This window comes from Tupaia chinensis, unplaced genomic scaffold (assembly GCF_000334495.1).
Source record: "Tupaia chinensis unplaced genomic scaffold, TupChi_1.0 Scaffold000281_1, whole genome shotgun sequence".
In the NCBI taxonomy this organism is placed as follows: domain Eukaryota; kingdom Metazoa; phylum Chordata; class Mammalia; order Scandentia; family Tupaiidae; genus Tupaia; species Tupaia belangeri.
In genome coordinates this window covers 4,847,784-4,860,219 of record NW_006159764.1, presented here as the reverse complement: position 1 = coordinate 4,860,219, position 12,436 = coordinate 4,847,784, and positions in this window count along the sequence as shown.

Below are 12,436 nucleotides of genomic sequence, written 5' to 3'. Positions count from 1 at the left end.
TAAAAATAGAAATATCATTAAATATGTTTTGGCACTACTAAGAAGAAAATTATCTTAAAATTTTTAGATGCCTATAAAACTTTTTCCATTTATATCATTTCATATTTAAAGAATTATTATTGGGGCAAGCAGGTGGCATTGTGGTCAAGAGCACTAAACTCCCACATGGCTGACTGTGGTTCGAGTCCCGGACCTGGCAGATTGCTTTCTCACTTTCTCTCTCTCTCTCTCTTTCTCTCACTCAGTCTGTCCCTTTCTGGTTAAATTTAAAAATAATAATAAATGCAAAAACCTCTCCACAAAAAAAAATAATAATTAAAAAAACAAGGTTAAATAAAATAATTCTTAAAAATAAATAAATAAATAAATAAATAATTGATAGAATGTTGCTTTCAGTATATGCTATATATAACTGCTCATTCTTTTTTAAAAAGAATTATTTATTTAATTTTATTTATTGTTATTATTATTTTTAAATTTGCTATGGGATGTATATGCTCACCAGAGAGAGACACACACACACACAGAGAGAGAGAGAGAAGAGAGAGAGAGAGAGGGAAAATGAGAGAGCAAATCTCCGGGTCCAGTACTTGAACCACAGGTATCCATGTGGGAGTCTAGTGCCTTAACCATCACACCACCTGCTGGCCAGTGGTTATTTGTAATTAAGCTCAAGATATTATTGTTTTACATACCTTACTGAAATAAAAAGTTTACATTAAAGTGATAAAGAAAAATGGTCTAAAAAATAAATTCCAACGTTTAAACAAAAGTCTAAGTAGCTGAAAGGTGTTTAAGTAGTGCTTGGTTCTAATTGTGATAGGGGATTAGCAGCTTACACTGGCGATATGCATTTGCTCTTTTGGTTCTCAGTCTCCTTACTAAACGACCTCTTGTAGCACAGGAAATATTCCCTCCTTGGCTCCAGAATGTTAATGCACAGTCCCAAATTGCCCCTCCTCTCTCCCAATGCCACTTCATTGCTGTAGTGTCATGCTCAGAGCTCACTTCAGAAGTCAATTCTTCACTCACTTTTTAGAATATAAAAGTTGATAAATATCTTCAATATTTTTTATAGGCACGAACAATTCAGTTTCCCCTTTATCATGTAAAAGGACAATTTGGGATACATGGGAAACACAATATAAAATTTTGTAGAAAAAGGAGTTTTTATTCTATTATAGTTTATGCTAAACATTTTTGACTCTTAAAGACACATAAGAGTGAACTACAATGTGTTTAGTCAGTATTTTTAGCTTCTTTTTTCTTTTGACCTTCTTAATTTTATCATTGACATTTTCTTATTTAAAAAAGTATCTCATAACACCTGAAATATAGCAGACCGATGTCATCTTTTTATTTCCTGAGCCTCTGGCTATCTGCACTTTGAAAAGGAAATCACAAGAAGATAATGCAATCTATTCTCCTTTGAAAAATGTATATTTTATGAGCTTGTAAGATATTCTGTTGGCACAAGTAAGTGAATAATGCTTATTAAGATCAACAGTATAAAAGCTCACATGCCGCCTGATGAAAATGCTATCAAAAATAAGGGAGCCAAATTTGCTGTGTAATGAACTCTGAAGCAACCACCAAACACATATATTTACAGATAAAATTGTTTTCATTTATTAAAATGTTGATTTACCAGTTAATACTTTCATCCATTAATCTTAGCATAAGCTTTCTGAAAGAGAATTTTAGTGTTTTCAAACTATACGATCTTTGAAATTATCATCAGATCAAGTAGCAGCAGGTAGCATAGTAGTTAAGGCACTGGACTCCCACATGACCAAGTGCAGATGGAGTTCCAGACCCAGTAGCTTAAAAAATCACACCAGGCATGTGTGTATGTGTGCCCAAAATCCCAAGAGGAGAATGTGGACGAATGAGGGATGACCATTCCCCTGGAGGGTGATTTCTCACTTTCCCTCTCTGTCTCTCTCTGTTTTTCTCTCTGTGATGAGCTCAAAAGCACACGGAAAAAGAATAAATGAACTTTCTTTAAGAATTGTCAGGAAAAATTCTTCCTTACAAATAATTTGCAACCAGAACAAGTTTCTCAAATTAAGATATTCTTTAAACATTAATTGTGCATGTCTTACATAATTCCTAGAGAAATGATGATCACGAAAGTATTCAAAATACACCCTATTTGTAATGCACCCCACACCCTGAATTTCCTGAAATATCAGCAAGAATTTTGTATACTTAATTAGAGATTATTGTATTTGGTGGTTTTATAGCCCATATATGGTTATGAGTAGGTAAACAATATTGTTGGTACTTCAAAAAAGAAGATGTGGTACTTGGGAAAACCACAATTTATTTATTATTCAGGGTTTGAGGTAGACTACTTAAAATACTATCAAGCTAGATTGCAACTATTGATTTTGAAAGTCTGTAAGCAACTATACCAAAGGTGTATATCATGCATGTGCAACTGTTTTAATTTTGAGAGCTAATCCTGGCATGTTTATTTAGAAGGGCAATATTTTGCGATAAATTTGAAATATTTTCCCAGGGATGAATAAAATATTTCACACAAGAACACTTTAGGTTATTAAAATATTTAATATCATGGTCTACTGTGGCTAGTATGATAAAAAATAGTTCAGGAAATTATACTGCTGTTTAACAGATTTATTTTTTCTAAAGTCATAACAATGTTTTTAAGTTGATTTATTTCTTACATGAGACCAAGAGAGCCAGTGTGACAAGGACCCCTCCAACACTGTCTTGACATCCAGCCCTTTTCTAACTTTTTAAGTAAGGATCTAGCAATCAAAGCAAATGTCTTTGTGAAGACAGAATGTATTTCAAAATAGCTGAATAGGATTTTTTATTTACATCATTTGATCTTTCTCGAATGCAAACAATGTGATTAAAATATCATGTAAGCCACCATAACATGCTAGTATCAAATGGCTAGTTATGGAAACCAACCACAATTATATATCATACCCACACTACTTTGTATGTACTACTAATAAATTATTTTGTTATTTAATTTCAAATAACGCATTTGTGCTCTTTCAATCAAAATACTGAAAATACAGTACTAATCTTGCCAAAGTTAGGCTAGTAAGAATTAAAACAATAACAATGAAAATAAAATATTTCAGGTATGTGCTGATTCTGATTTTGTAGGTGCAAGTTTTTGGTTTTAATGGCCAGAAGGCATGTGTGTTTCCCTGAGAGCAACAGAGAGAGAGAAATAAAGAGAGGTTTTTTGAGTGAAAGAGAAAGGGGGGGAAAGAGAGAGAGAGATGAAGCACCTCCAGTGAGGCAGGGACACATCACACTTCTCCTCCATTTTCCATCTTGTGAGGATTTTGGTCATGCAGGCACATAAATGCATGTGAGATTTGACTCTCTTAAACACAAGATTGTAGCCACCCTTGCAGGTACAAATGTTATCTAATTGATGCATGATATTACTTAGACACATTTATTTATTTAAATTGATAAATTTTAAAAATACATTTAACTATTAATAGTACCCTTTTTTTTTTACATTTTTTTTTTTTTTGAGAGAGAGATTTTCACTATAGGGCGCGTGCGCTCGCCAGACAGACAGAGAGAGACACAGAGACAGAAAGCGAGAAATCACCCCCCAGGGGGGATGGTCACGCCACAATCCCTTCTCCTCCATTCTCCTCTCGGGATCTTGGGCACGCACGCACATGCGCCCAGCGTGAGTTTTAAGCCACCGGGTCCGGGACACGAACCGCAGTTGACTACGTGGGAGTCCAGCGACATAGCCATTACGCTAACTGCTGGTTCCCAATAGTACTCTATTTTTAATGAATCAATTTTGAACTGCCATCCTTGACATAATCGAATTCAAGTACAAATATGTAGAAATTAGCTCAGTGTGGTCTCAAAGATGATATATTTTTGTTCCCTTGATTCTTTATGCATTTATTGAATTACCATTAAAAATATATAAATTTGTAAACATTGTTTCTCAAGTATCTAAACAATTAATTTTACTGCAATTAGCATTTTAGGACAAGGAGAACGTATACCCGTGATTGAAAGAATGTACCAAACAGTAACACTGATTTTTAGGTAAGAAGCTACTCAGAAAGCAAAACCTTCTGTAATTACATAAGAAATTTCTTGCTTCCTTTGGTGACTTACATAATTTGCTCAAAAAGCTGACATATATAGAAACACCTGATGCCCTAGTAAAACAGTGCAGTTTGTTTTTTATTCAAGTACACTGTATGGACAATGAAAAAGATATACTTTGTTGACAGCAAAGAACTGTGGAGTTAACTATTTTTCTATGAGTGTCTACAGAGTCATAGAGGACTACATGCAACGAAAATGCCAGTACGATTCTAAGAACGTATAAGAAGGATGTTTTTATAAACATGAAATCCAATACTTGGAGTTTCAAAACAAACAAAAGAAAAAATGGTCTATACCAAGATTTCCTTGAACCTCTTCTCTTAAGATATATCTATATGGAGCTAATCCATGGGATAGTGGTTAAAATGACTGGATCCTAAATAGTCAAATAAATGGTTTAGGTCCTGGACCCAGCAGGTTGAAAAATATGCCTGCTGTCTGTACATGAATGCTCAGAAGTCCAAAAGAAGACAGAAATGGAAAAATAAGGATTGTGACATGACAAATACAAAAAAGCAAATTAGATATATGCATATGAATAATACATCTGAGATTAATAATGGGTATGATGAATAATTTGTAAGAAATTATAAATCGTATAGCTTCCAGATACTTTTATATTACTTGTGAAACTTCAGGGAAGTTCTATCACATGAAATCATACACAGAAAATTAATAATAATAATAAATTATATACACAAGAAATACCAAAATAAAAATAAATTAAATAAAATTAAATACAGGGAAATCATAGAGTAAATTACATACAGTATTATGAAAAAGTGGAAATCCTGAAGTTTTGTTTCATAAACTGAAAATTTATTGGTATATTTCAAGTTTCATGAATTCAGATCCTGATTTCTCTTTTTACCATTTACTTCATTTAGAAAAAGATTTTTTTTTACCATCCTGAACATATGTTACTCATTTCCAACTCATAAATGCATAATTGGCTCATCACAGGATTAAATGAGATATATATTCCTAATTTTACATATTCCAGAAAAACATAAATGTAAAGTGACCAACAACAACAAAAAATGACTAGACTTTAGGTTGTCTTAATTATACTCAAGATGAGCAGACACTGTTTAACACAATGATGCTGAAAGCCAACATAGTAAGAATTTCATGCTGAGTAGATCTTAAATAAAATTGAATTATTCACTTAATAAAAAAAGGGTAATTCATGGTGGAATGGAAAGATTATAGTTAGATTTAAAATATTTTGCCATCTCATAAGTCAATGCTTAGTTGCAAAACTAAATGCACAATTAGGTGAATGCTGAATCATCTACCCAAAGAATTGAAGTGATCATTTAATCTATGCATTTGATTTTGAAAGTGTATTACAAAGCCTATTCAGATAATTTTAAAGTTTAAAACACCAATACTCATATTTATACTGTAATCTTCCTTGGTATAGTTTGTGTATCAGAATGATAAACAATTTCTTCCTTATGATGACCTCGAATTCTTCTTGCTACAAATTAATCTTTTCCAGCACTTAATGTAAAATGCAGCGCCACTGCTTATCATCTTCTTCCTGATATTGATTTCTTTATGGGATGACTTTGATTCATTTATTTGGTTAGAGTCTATCCAAGAATGTTTCTTGACTACAAACTAGAAGCAGATTATTTCCCTGGTTTAGCAATCACAGGAGTCATAGAAGTGGATTACTCTAAACCTTCTCAATGTTACTTTCCAACAGTAACTTTGAACTCACAGTAAATAAAACACAAACAGCATGACAAAGAAGTCATTACAACAAAGTCAAAGATTTTTCTCAGCAAGGCCTTTTGTGAGACTGCTTCAGCAAACACAGCATACTTGATTAAGTTACTCATTTTCTATTCCATAAACATGCCAGAGTAAGAGAGAACATCATGACAACAGCACAAATTGAGGAAAAACCTCATGAAATGTCTGCTTTTGACTGAAGTGTGTTCTCAAGGAACTTCTCAAAATAATGTTGATACAAATCACACACACATTAACTTATCCTAAAGAACTTGCTCTGAAATAATACATTTAAAGTCAAAATAGTTAAACATTAAACATTTCTTACTGACAGTAGCTTAAAGAATTGTGAAAATTTAAGACTAAACATTTCTGATTAGTGAAAATTAGATCATATTAATTGATCTATTTATTCAAGCAAAGATAATTTGTGTTTGTCTGTCCAACATAGTTTTAGATTATATAGATACCAAATTAAATAATATATAATAAATAAAATAATATATAATAAATACTATAATAAATACATGATATTAGAAAACTATTATATTTAAGACAAACATAAGGGCAACATTTTATATAAGCAGAATTTGTCAACCTTTAACTCCTTCTTGTGATTAGACACTACTGATCAGAAACATTTGATTTTAGTTCTTGTTAGAATACTATTGATCCAATTAAATTTGTAGAGAAGAAAGCATTCTGGGAGTAAAAAGGAATGATCAAAGGCACAGAGGTGTTAAAATATTGAAAACTTCCAAAAAACCTAAGACTCGGTTTCTTCCAAACCCCTATAAAGCCACTCTGAGACCTGAGGAGGGGGCTATGCAGACTCGTCAACCTCAGAAAGTTCAACTGGACTTGGACCAGCATGTCACAAGTGAGCAAGGACACACTAGCCCACCTGCCAAGTATTGATCTGCAGCCTCAACAATACAGACGTCTCCTGAATGATGTCCAGGACTGCACTGTGTCCCATCCTCCACTGTCTAGTCACGTTCCATGCCACCCCTTCAGAGTGGTCTTCAGGAAATTGAACGATGGATGGTGGAACTCTGGGTGGGATCTCTCTCATCCTGCCATTCTAAGAGGCCAACCCTTCCTGCTCGGAGCCTGTCTAGCCTATAGAAGTCTGAGGGACACTGTCCCCGGGTCCCAGTAGGTGTTCTTTATTTGAACCTTCAGGTGTTCTTCTCCTCTGAGGAGAGTGACCGGGAGTGAGACAGCCCATAGAAGAGAAGGCTTGGCTTCCAGCCTCATGTGACTTGGAGAGAGTGTTGGATAACGAGAGAGGATAGGGAGCAGTTGTTTCTGGTGCATCAAAACCAGCACAAGCGGAAACCAGCAGTTAGCGTAGTGGCTATGTCGCTGGACTCCCACGTAGTTGACCGCAGTTAACGTCCCAGACCCAGTGGCTTAAAACTCACGCCTGGTGCGTGTGCGTGCATGCCCAAGATCCCGAGAAGAAAATGGAGGAGAAAGGATTGCAGAGTGACCATCCACCCTGGGGGGTGATTTCTCCCTTTCTGTCTCTATGTCTCTCTCCGTCTGTCTGGCGAGCACACCGCCCTATAGCGAAAACCTCTCCAAAAAAAAAAAAAAAAAAACCTGCACAAGCTGTGGTGTAGTGCAAATGGTGGACCCATGTTACTGCCTATTGAAATTACGTAAGCTTAGATTGTATTAAAAATGGAACCTAAGTGGTCATATAAAGAATTTTTCTTCTCCCTTCCCCGTAAGGTGTGTGTGCTTGCCAAAGAGAGACTAAGAGAGAGACAGAGAGATGAAAAATGATAATACTTCCCATGCCCAGGGGAGATGGCCATGTCTCAATCGTTTTTCCTCCATTCTCCTCTTGGGATGTTGGGCATACACGCACTCGGATCTAGAATAATTTTTCAAGCCGCTGGGTCCAGGGCTCAAACTATGGTCAGATATGTGGGAGTCCAACACCTTAATCACCATGCCACCTGTTGACCTCCATATGAAGGGTTTCTTTTCTTTAATGTACAACTGAAAATGTGCGGGAGAAAGTTTTAAAGTATAATATTAGAAGAAAACCCTGCAGTTCATCTGTATTTGATGTCTAGTTGACTGAATTTTGAAAAACTCTAAAGAACCACTATGGGATCTTCATCTTTTAAGCAGTGCCTTGCTCTGAAAGGAGAGTTGTTTCTTGTGAAAATGTTTCAGTGAAAATTGTTATGTAAATGTTCTCTTGGCCTTATGCATTGTGCTGATGTGAAGTCATTGTAAATATGTATTTCTCAAAGTTAACTAAATTGAAATTAAACCATTACAAAGTAAAAAAAAAGAATACTAGGAATTTAAAGTAAAATATAAATCTGGAACACAGAAAAAGAATGAAGTTGATAAACACTGAGAAAATAGGCAGAACAAGAGCCTGAATGGTGTCATGTGATGCACTACAAGCTTTATCTACAAGGTCATGGGAAAATCTGTAGAGGAAGAAGTAATTTTATTTATTTATTTATTTATTTATTTATTTATTTGAAGTTTTTGCCTTAGGGTGTGTGTGCTTGCCTGAGAGAGAGAGAGACAGAGACAGTGAGAGAGAAAGTGAGAAATCACCACCCAAGGTGATGGCCATGCTGCAATCCCTTCTCCATTCTTCTCTCAGGATCTGGGGCATGCACGCACATGGACTCGGCATGAGTTTCAGATTACTGGGTCTGGAACCAGAACCGTAGTCAGCCACATGGGAGTCCAGTGACATAACTGCTACACCATCTGCTGGCCCCAGAAAACAAATTTTAAACACACCTTAATTTAGTTTTGGAAATTAGTATATAGAGAAGATCTATCTGGAGCCACTCAGTAAACAGTTTGAGCATTTACTAACACATCAGTGATAATTACAGACATGCCATTGGATAAAACTGCCTACGGACAGATCATAGAGTGAGCAAAACAGCAAAACAAACAGGAAACCTTGAAGAACTACAAGACTTAAATGTGTGGAGAAAGAGAATGCAAAAGCGAATGAGAGAAGACATCATAAATAGTTCAGGAAAAATAAAAGAGGATGGTTTATAACAGCTAATATGAAAAAAAAGAGGCCACTGAATTGTGTCAAAAGTCAAAGAGAAAATAATGTTTCTCTATGAAGTCAGTAAACTGTCACTCTTAGGAAAAAAGCCAAATTAGATGTTGCGTTGAAATTATAAAACAATAGTTACGAATATGTAGGGTACTGCTATAGGCTGAAATTTTGTATCCACCCACAGTTCATATTTTATAGCCCAAATCCCCAAAGTAATAATATTTGAAGGAGAGTCCTTGGGAGCAATGACGTCATAATGATGGAGCCCTCAAGAATGTGATTATTGTTCTCATAAGATGACACAGGGAGATATTCAAGTAGACCAATGGTCTTCTTCAAATAGGAAGGGTGCCTGCAGAGGGGACCAGTTCTGTCAGTGGCTTGATCTAGCGTGTATCAGCCATTAGAAGTAGAAAGGAAAAAAAAATCTATTGTTTAGACCATCCAGTCTATGGTGTCCTATTACAGCAACATAAACTAACACTGGTGTAATTCCAATTTCATAAAACATTCAGCTATAGACAAACACAGTGGACTGACTGGTCCAAAATATCATACTACATTAATGCCGCCTACATTTTAATTTTTGAAATTTTATAAATTTCCAAAAATTATCTTAAAAATAATAAAGATCAATTATCCTTTGAGTTTTCTACTTATGGAAGCAGCATGTTAAATTGGAAAGAAGCTTAATTTAGATCGGACTCGCCTGGTCTCTAATACCAACTCCTTTACTAATTAATTTTGTAACATTCAATGTCAGTTGGAAAAGTACAGAAACTTATGAACTAGTTCACCCTTTTTCACTAAACTGAAATTTGACCTTATCAAAATATAGATCCAATATGTACCTGAGTTCACAGCCTATTTTACTTCTCTATTTCATTTCATTGTTCCATGTCTAATTCTGGGTAAATAGCAGTTCTTTTGAGTAAGGGTGAAATGAGCTCAGTAAGACAACTTAGGAGGAGAGATCAGTGGCTTCCTCCTATCCTCATGTTGTATGTGGGCAAAAATATCTATCATTATTTCTTCTATCCTCTATAAGTAAAGTTAATATTTGAAAATTACAGAAAAGTTGTGGGATACAATACTTACTTGAATAATTAATATTTACAAATTAGTATAGCTAAAACAGGCATCTGGAGATTTAAGGATTGTGGTGTGCACAATTCTTGGCCAAGGGAATAAAACTGTGGATGGAACAGCAGAGCCAACAATAGGAGCTCTGAAGAAAGTGGAAGCTATGGGTAAATACCATAACAGGCACATTTAAATGGAAAAAAATAGATTGTAACTAAGTGATTCTAATAAACAGGGAAAAAGAAGAGTGCTAATTGGGAGACCCACTTTCTTTAAAAAGTTATTCAATTAGTTTCTTGGCAAGAATATTAGAACACCAATTCATAAGGTTATTCCATTTGTAAAGGCAAACATGGATCACAGGAAGCCGTGGAACTGAGGAACAGCTTTGATTTTTGCTAAAATTTCCAAGTAAACACAGCTTTCTGATCACCCTTGTGCTGTTCTGTGATCTTGTTCTTTTTCTTTTCTATCCTAGATTTAGTGGCCAAGTTTCCTCTTGGACGTGGCCTTCCTGGAATACATGGCCGATCAGGAGTATCTGCAGATGTCATGAACGCTGGCCAGTTTCATCTGCAATGGGGCTTCCCTTTCTTGGGCATTTTAGCCTTGGGGTCACCCTTTTTAACCTTGCCACTGGCATTAGCCCTCTTGGTTTTAGGTTTTTTCTTCCTGATATCTGGTTTCTCAGCTTTTTCACCTGCCATCTTGTGTTACAGGAAAATGGAGACCCACTTTCACATTGAAGTTTCCTCCTTTATTTCTTCCTTCCTTCCTGCTCAGGCCTTCTTTCCCTTTCTTCATTTTTGTTTGCTTGTTTGCTTATTGTTGTTGTCGTTTTATCTTTCTGTCTATCTACCAATATCTGTTGGATTTTCATCTATCTACCTGTCCATCAATTTTTACATTACCTCTATGGGTCATAAAATTACTTCCAGAGGCACCTTGTTAAAAATATTTATATTTCCTTATATTGCCACATACCTTTCCTAGATGGTCCGAAAATTATGAACTTAACTCATCCTCACTTGTGAATTACTGAAGTTATATATGTTCCACTTAGGCCACTAACTCTAAATGGGACCCTGGATTTATCTGAGATTTCTCATTAAACCATGCCAGTAAAGAAAACAATGCACAAAACTTACCTAAAACTTAGGAATGGTGTGGTTTTGTATTTCAGAGGCATATTCTCTTTAAATTCTAAATCCTAATCAGAGGAGTCTGACTCTTGGTACAGTAGGAAAGATGTTGAGCTAAAATATAGATAAAAATGCTGCATCATTTTTATATTTCCTTGAAGACAGAAATTTCTTCCTGGAAGAAAAATTTCACAAATCCACAAGAGAAAAATTAATAAACCCAACACTGAGCACTCATAAACCAATTGCAGATCACGGAAGGAAGGATAATAATGAACAAAAGAACTAACTGGGAGGTAAAAAATTGCAAACTCTAGGGAGAAGCTAGAAACCAAAGAGCACCATTAGGTAGGTAATATTCTAGATTAAAATATGAGTAGTCAGCCTCAATTCACTGTAGTTTCATCAAATACTATTTTAAGATAAATATTTCTTTGCAATGCCATTTTCATTGTTTTATTGTACAAGCATTATTTAGATCCCAAATTTATTTACTTTTTAAGAAATACAACCAATACATTTTATGATTGTATTATTTTTAGAAAAATAATACAAAGAATATGCACTATGTATATACATATATCTAAGTTATTGAATAATGCACATTACACTCAGTCTATATTTTCAACAAAATTAGGTATACACACATATACTTAGATACATATACATATATATGATGATTATGAAAATAAATGGTTTTTATTAATTCTATGTTCATGAAAATATTAATCATAGAACTGATTTATTGGAGTAATTATTGTCTGATTTTTTTGTAACACTGAAAGAAAAAACGATTACAGTTGCATAGTGTTATGGATTTGTGACATAAAATATGCAGAGGATATTTTGAAAAGCTTTAGAAATTCAGAAAAAAGTAAATGATATATTTTCTTTCCTCTTCATCATTTAGAAGAGATGTTGATTGCAAATACACAATCGTAAGCTGCTCCTAAATAGTTAAGTCTCTAAAATCTATTCTAGAACCTGAATCCAGCTAAATGTACACAGGTACTTATCAAGTTAGGCAACTGATTTAATTGCAGGAATTATTTTTGTTGTTTCTGCAATCAGTGCACATTTGGAATTAGCTAAGAGTACTAAATATAACTTGACTGCCCTCAGTCTTTAAAGTTCTTCACTTTGGGCTTCTTTAGGTCTAACAAAGAACCAGAAAATAATATTTTCTAGCCAGAAAAGTTTACACATATAATTTTTAAATGTTTACATTTCAAACACTGATTTTCTTTAAGTTTTCGAAGTGCAA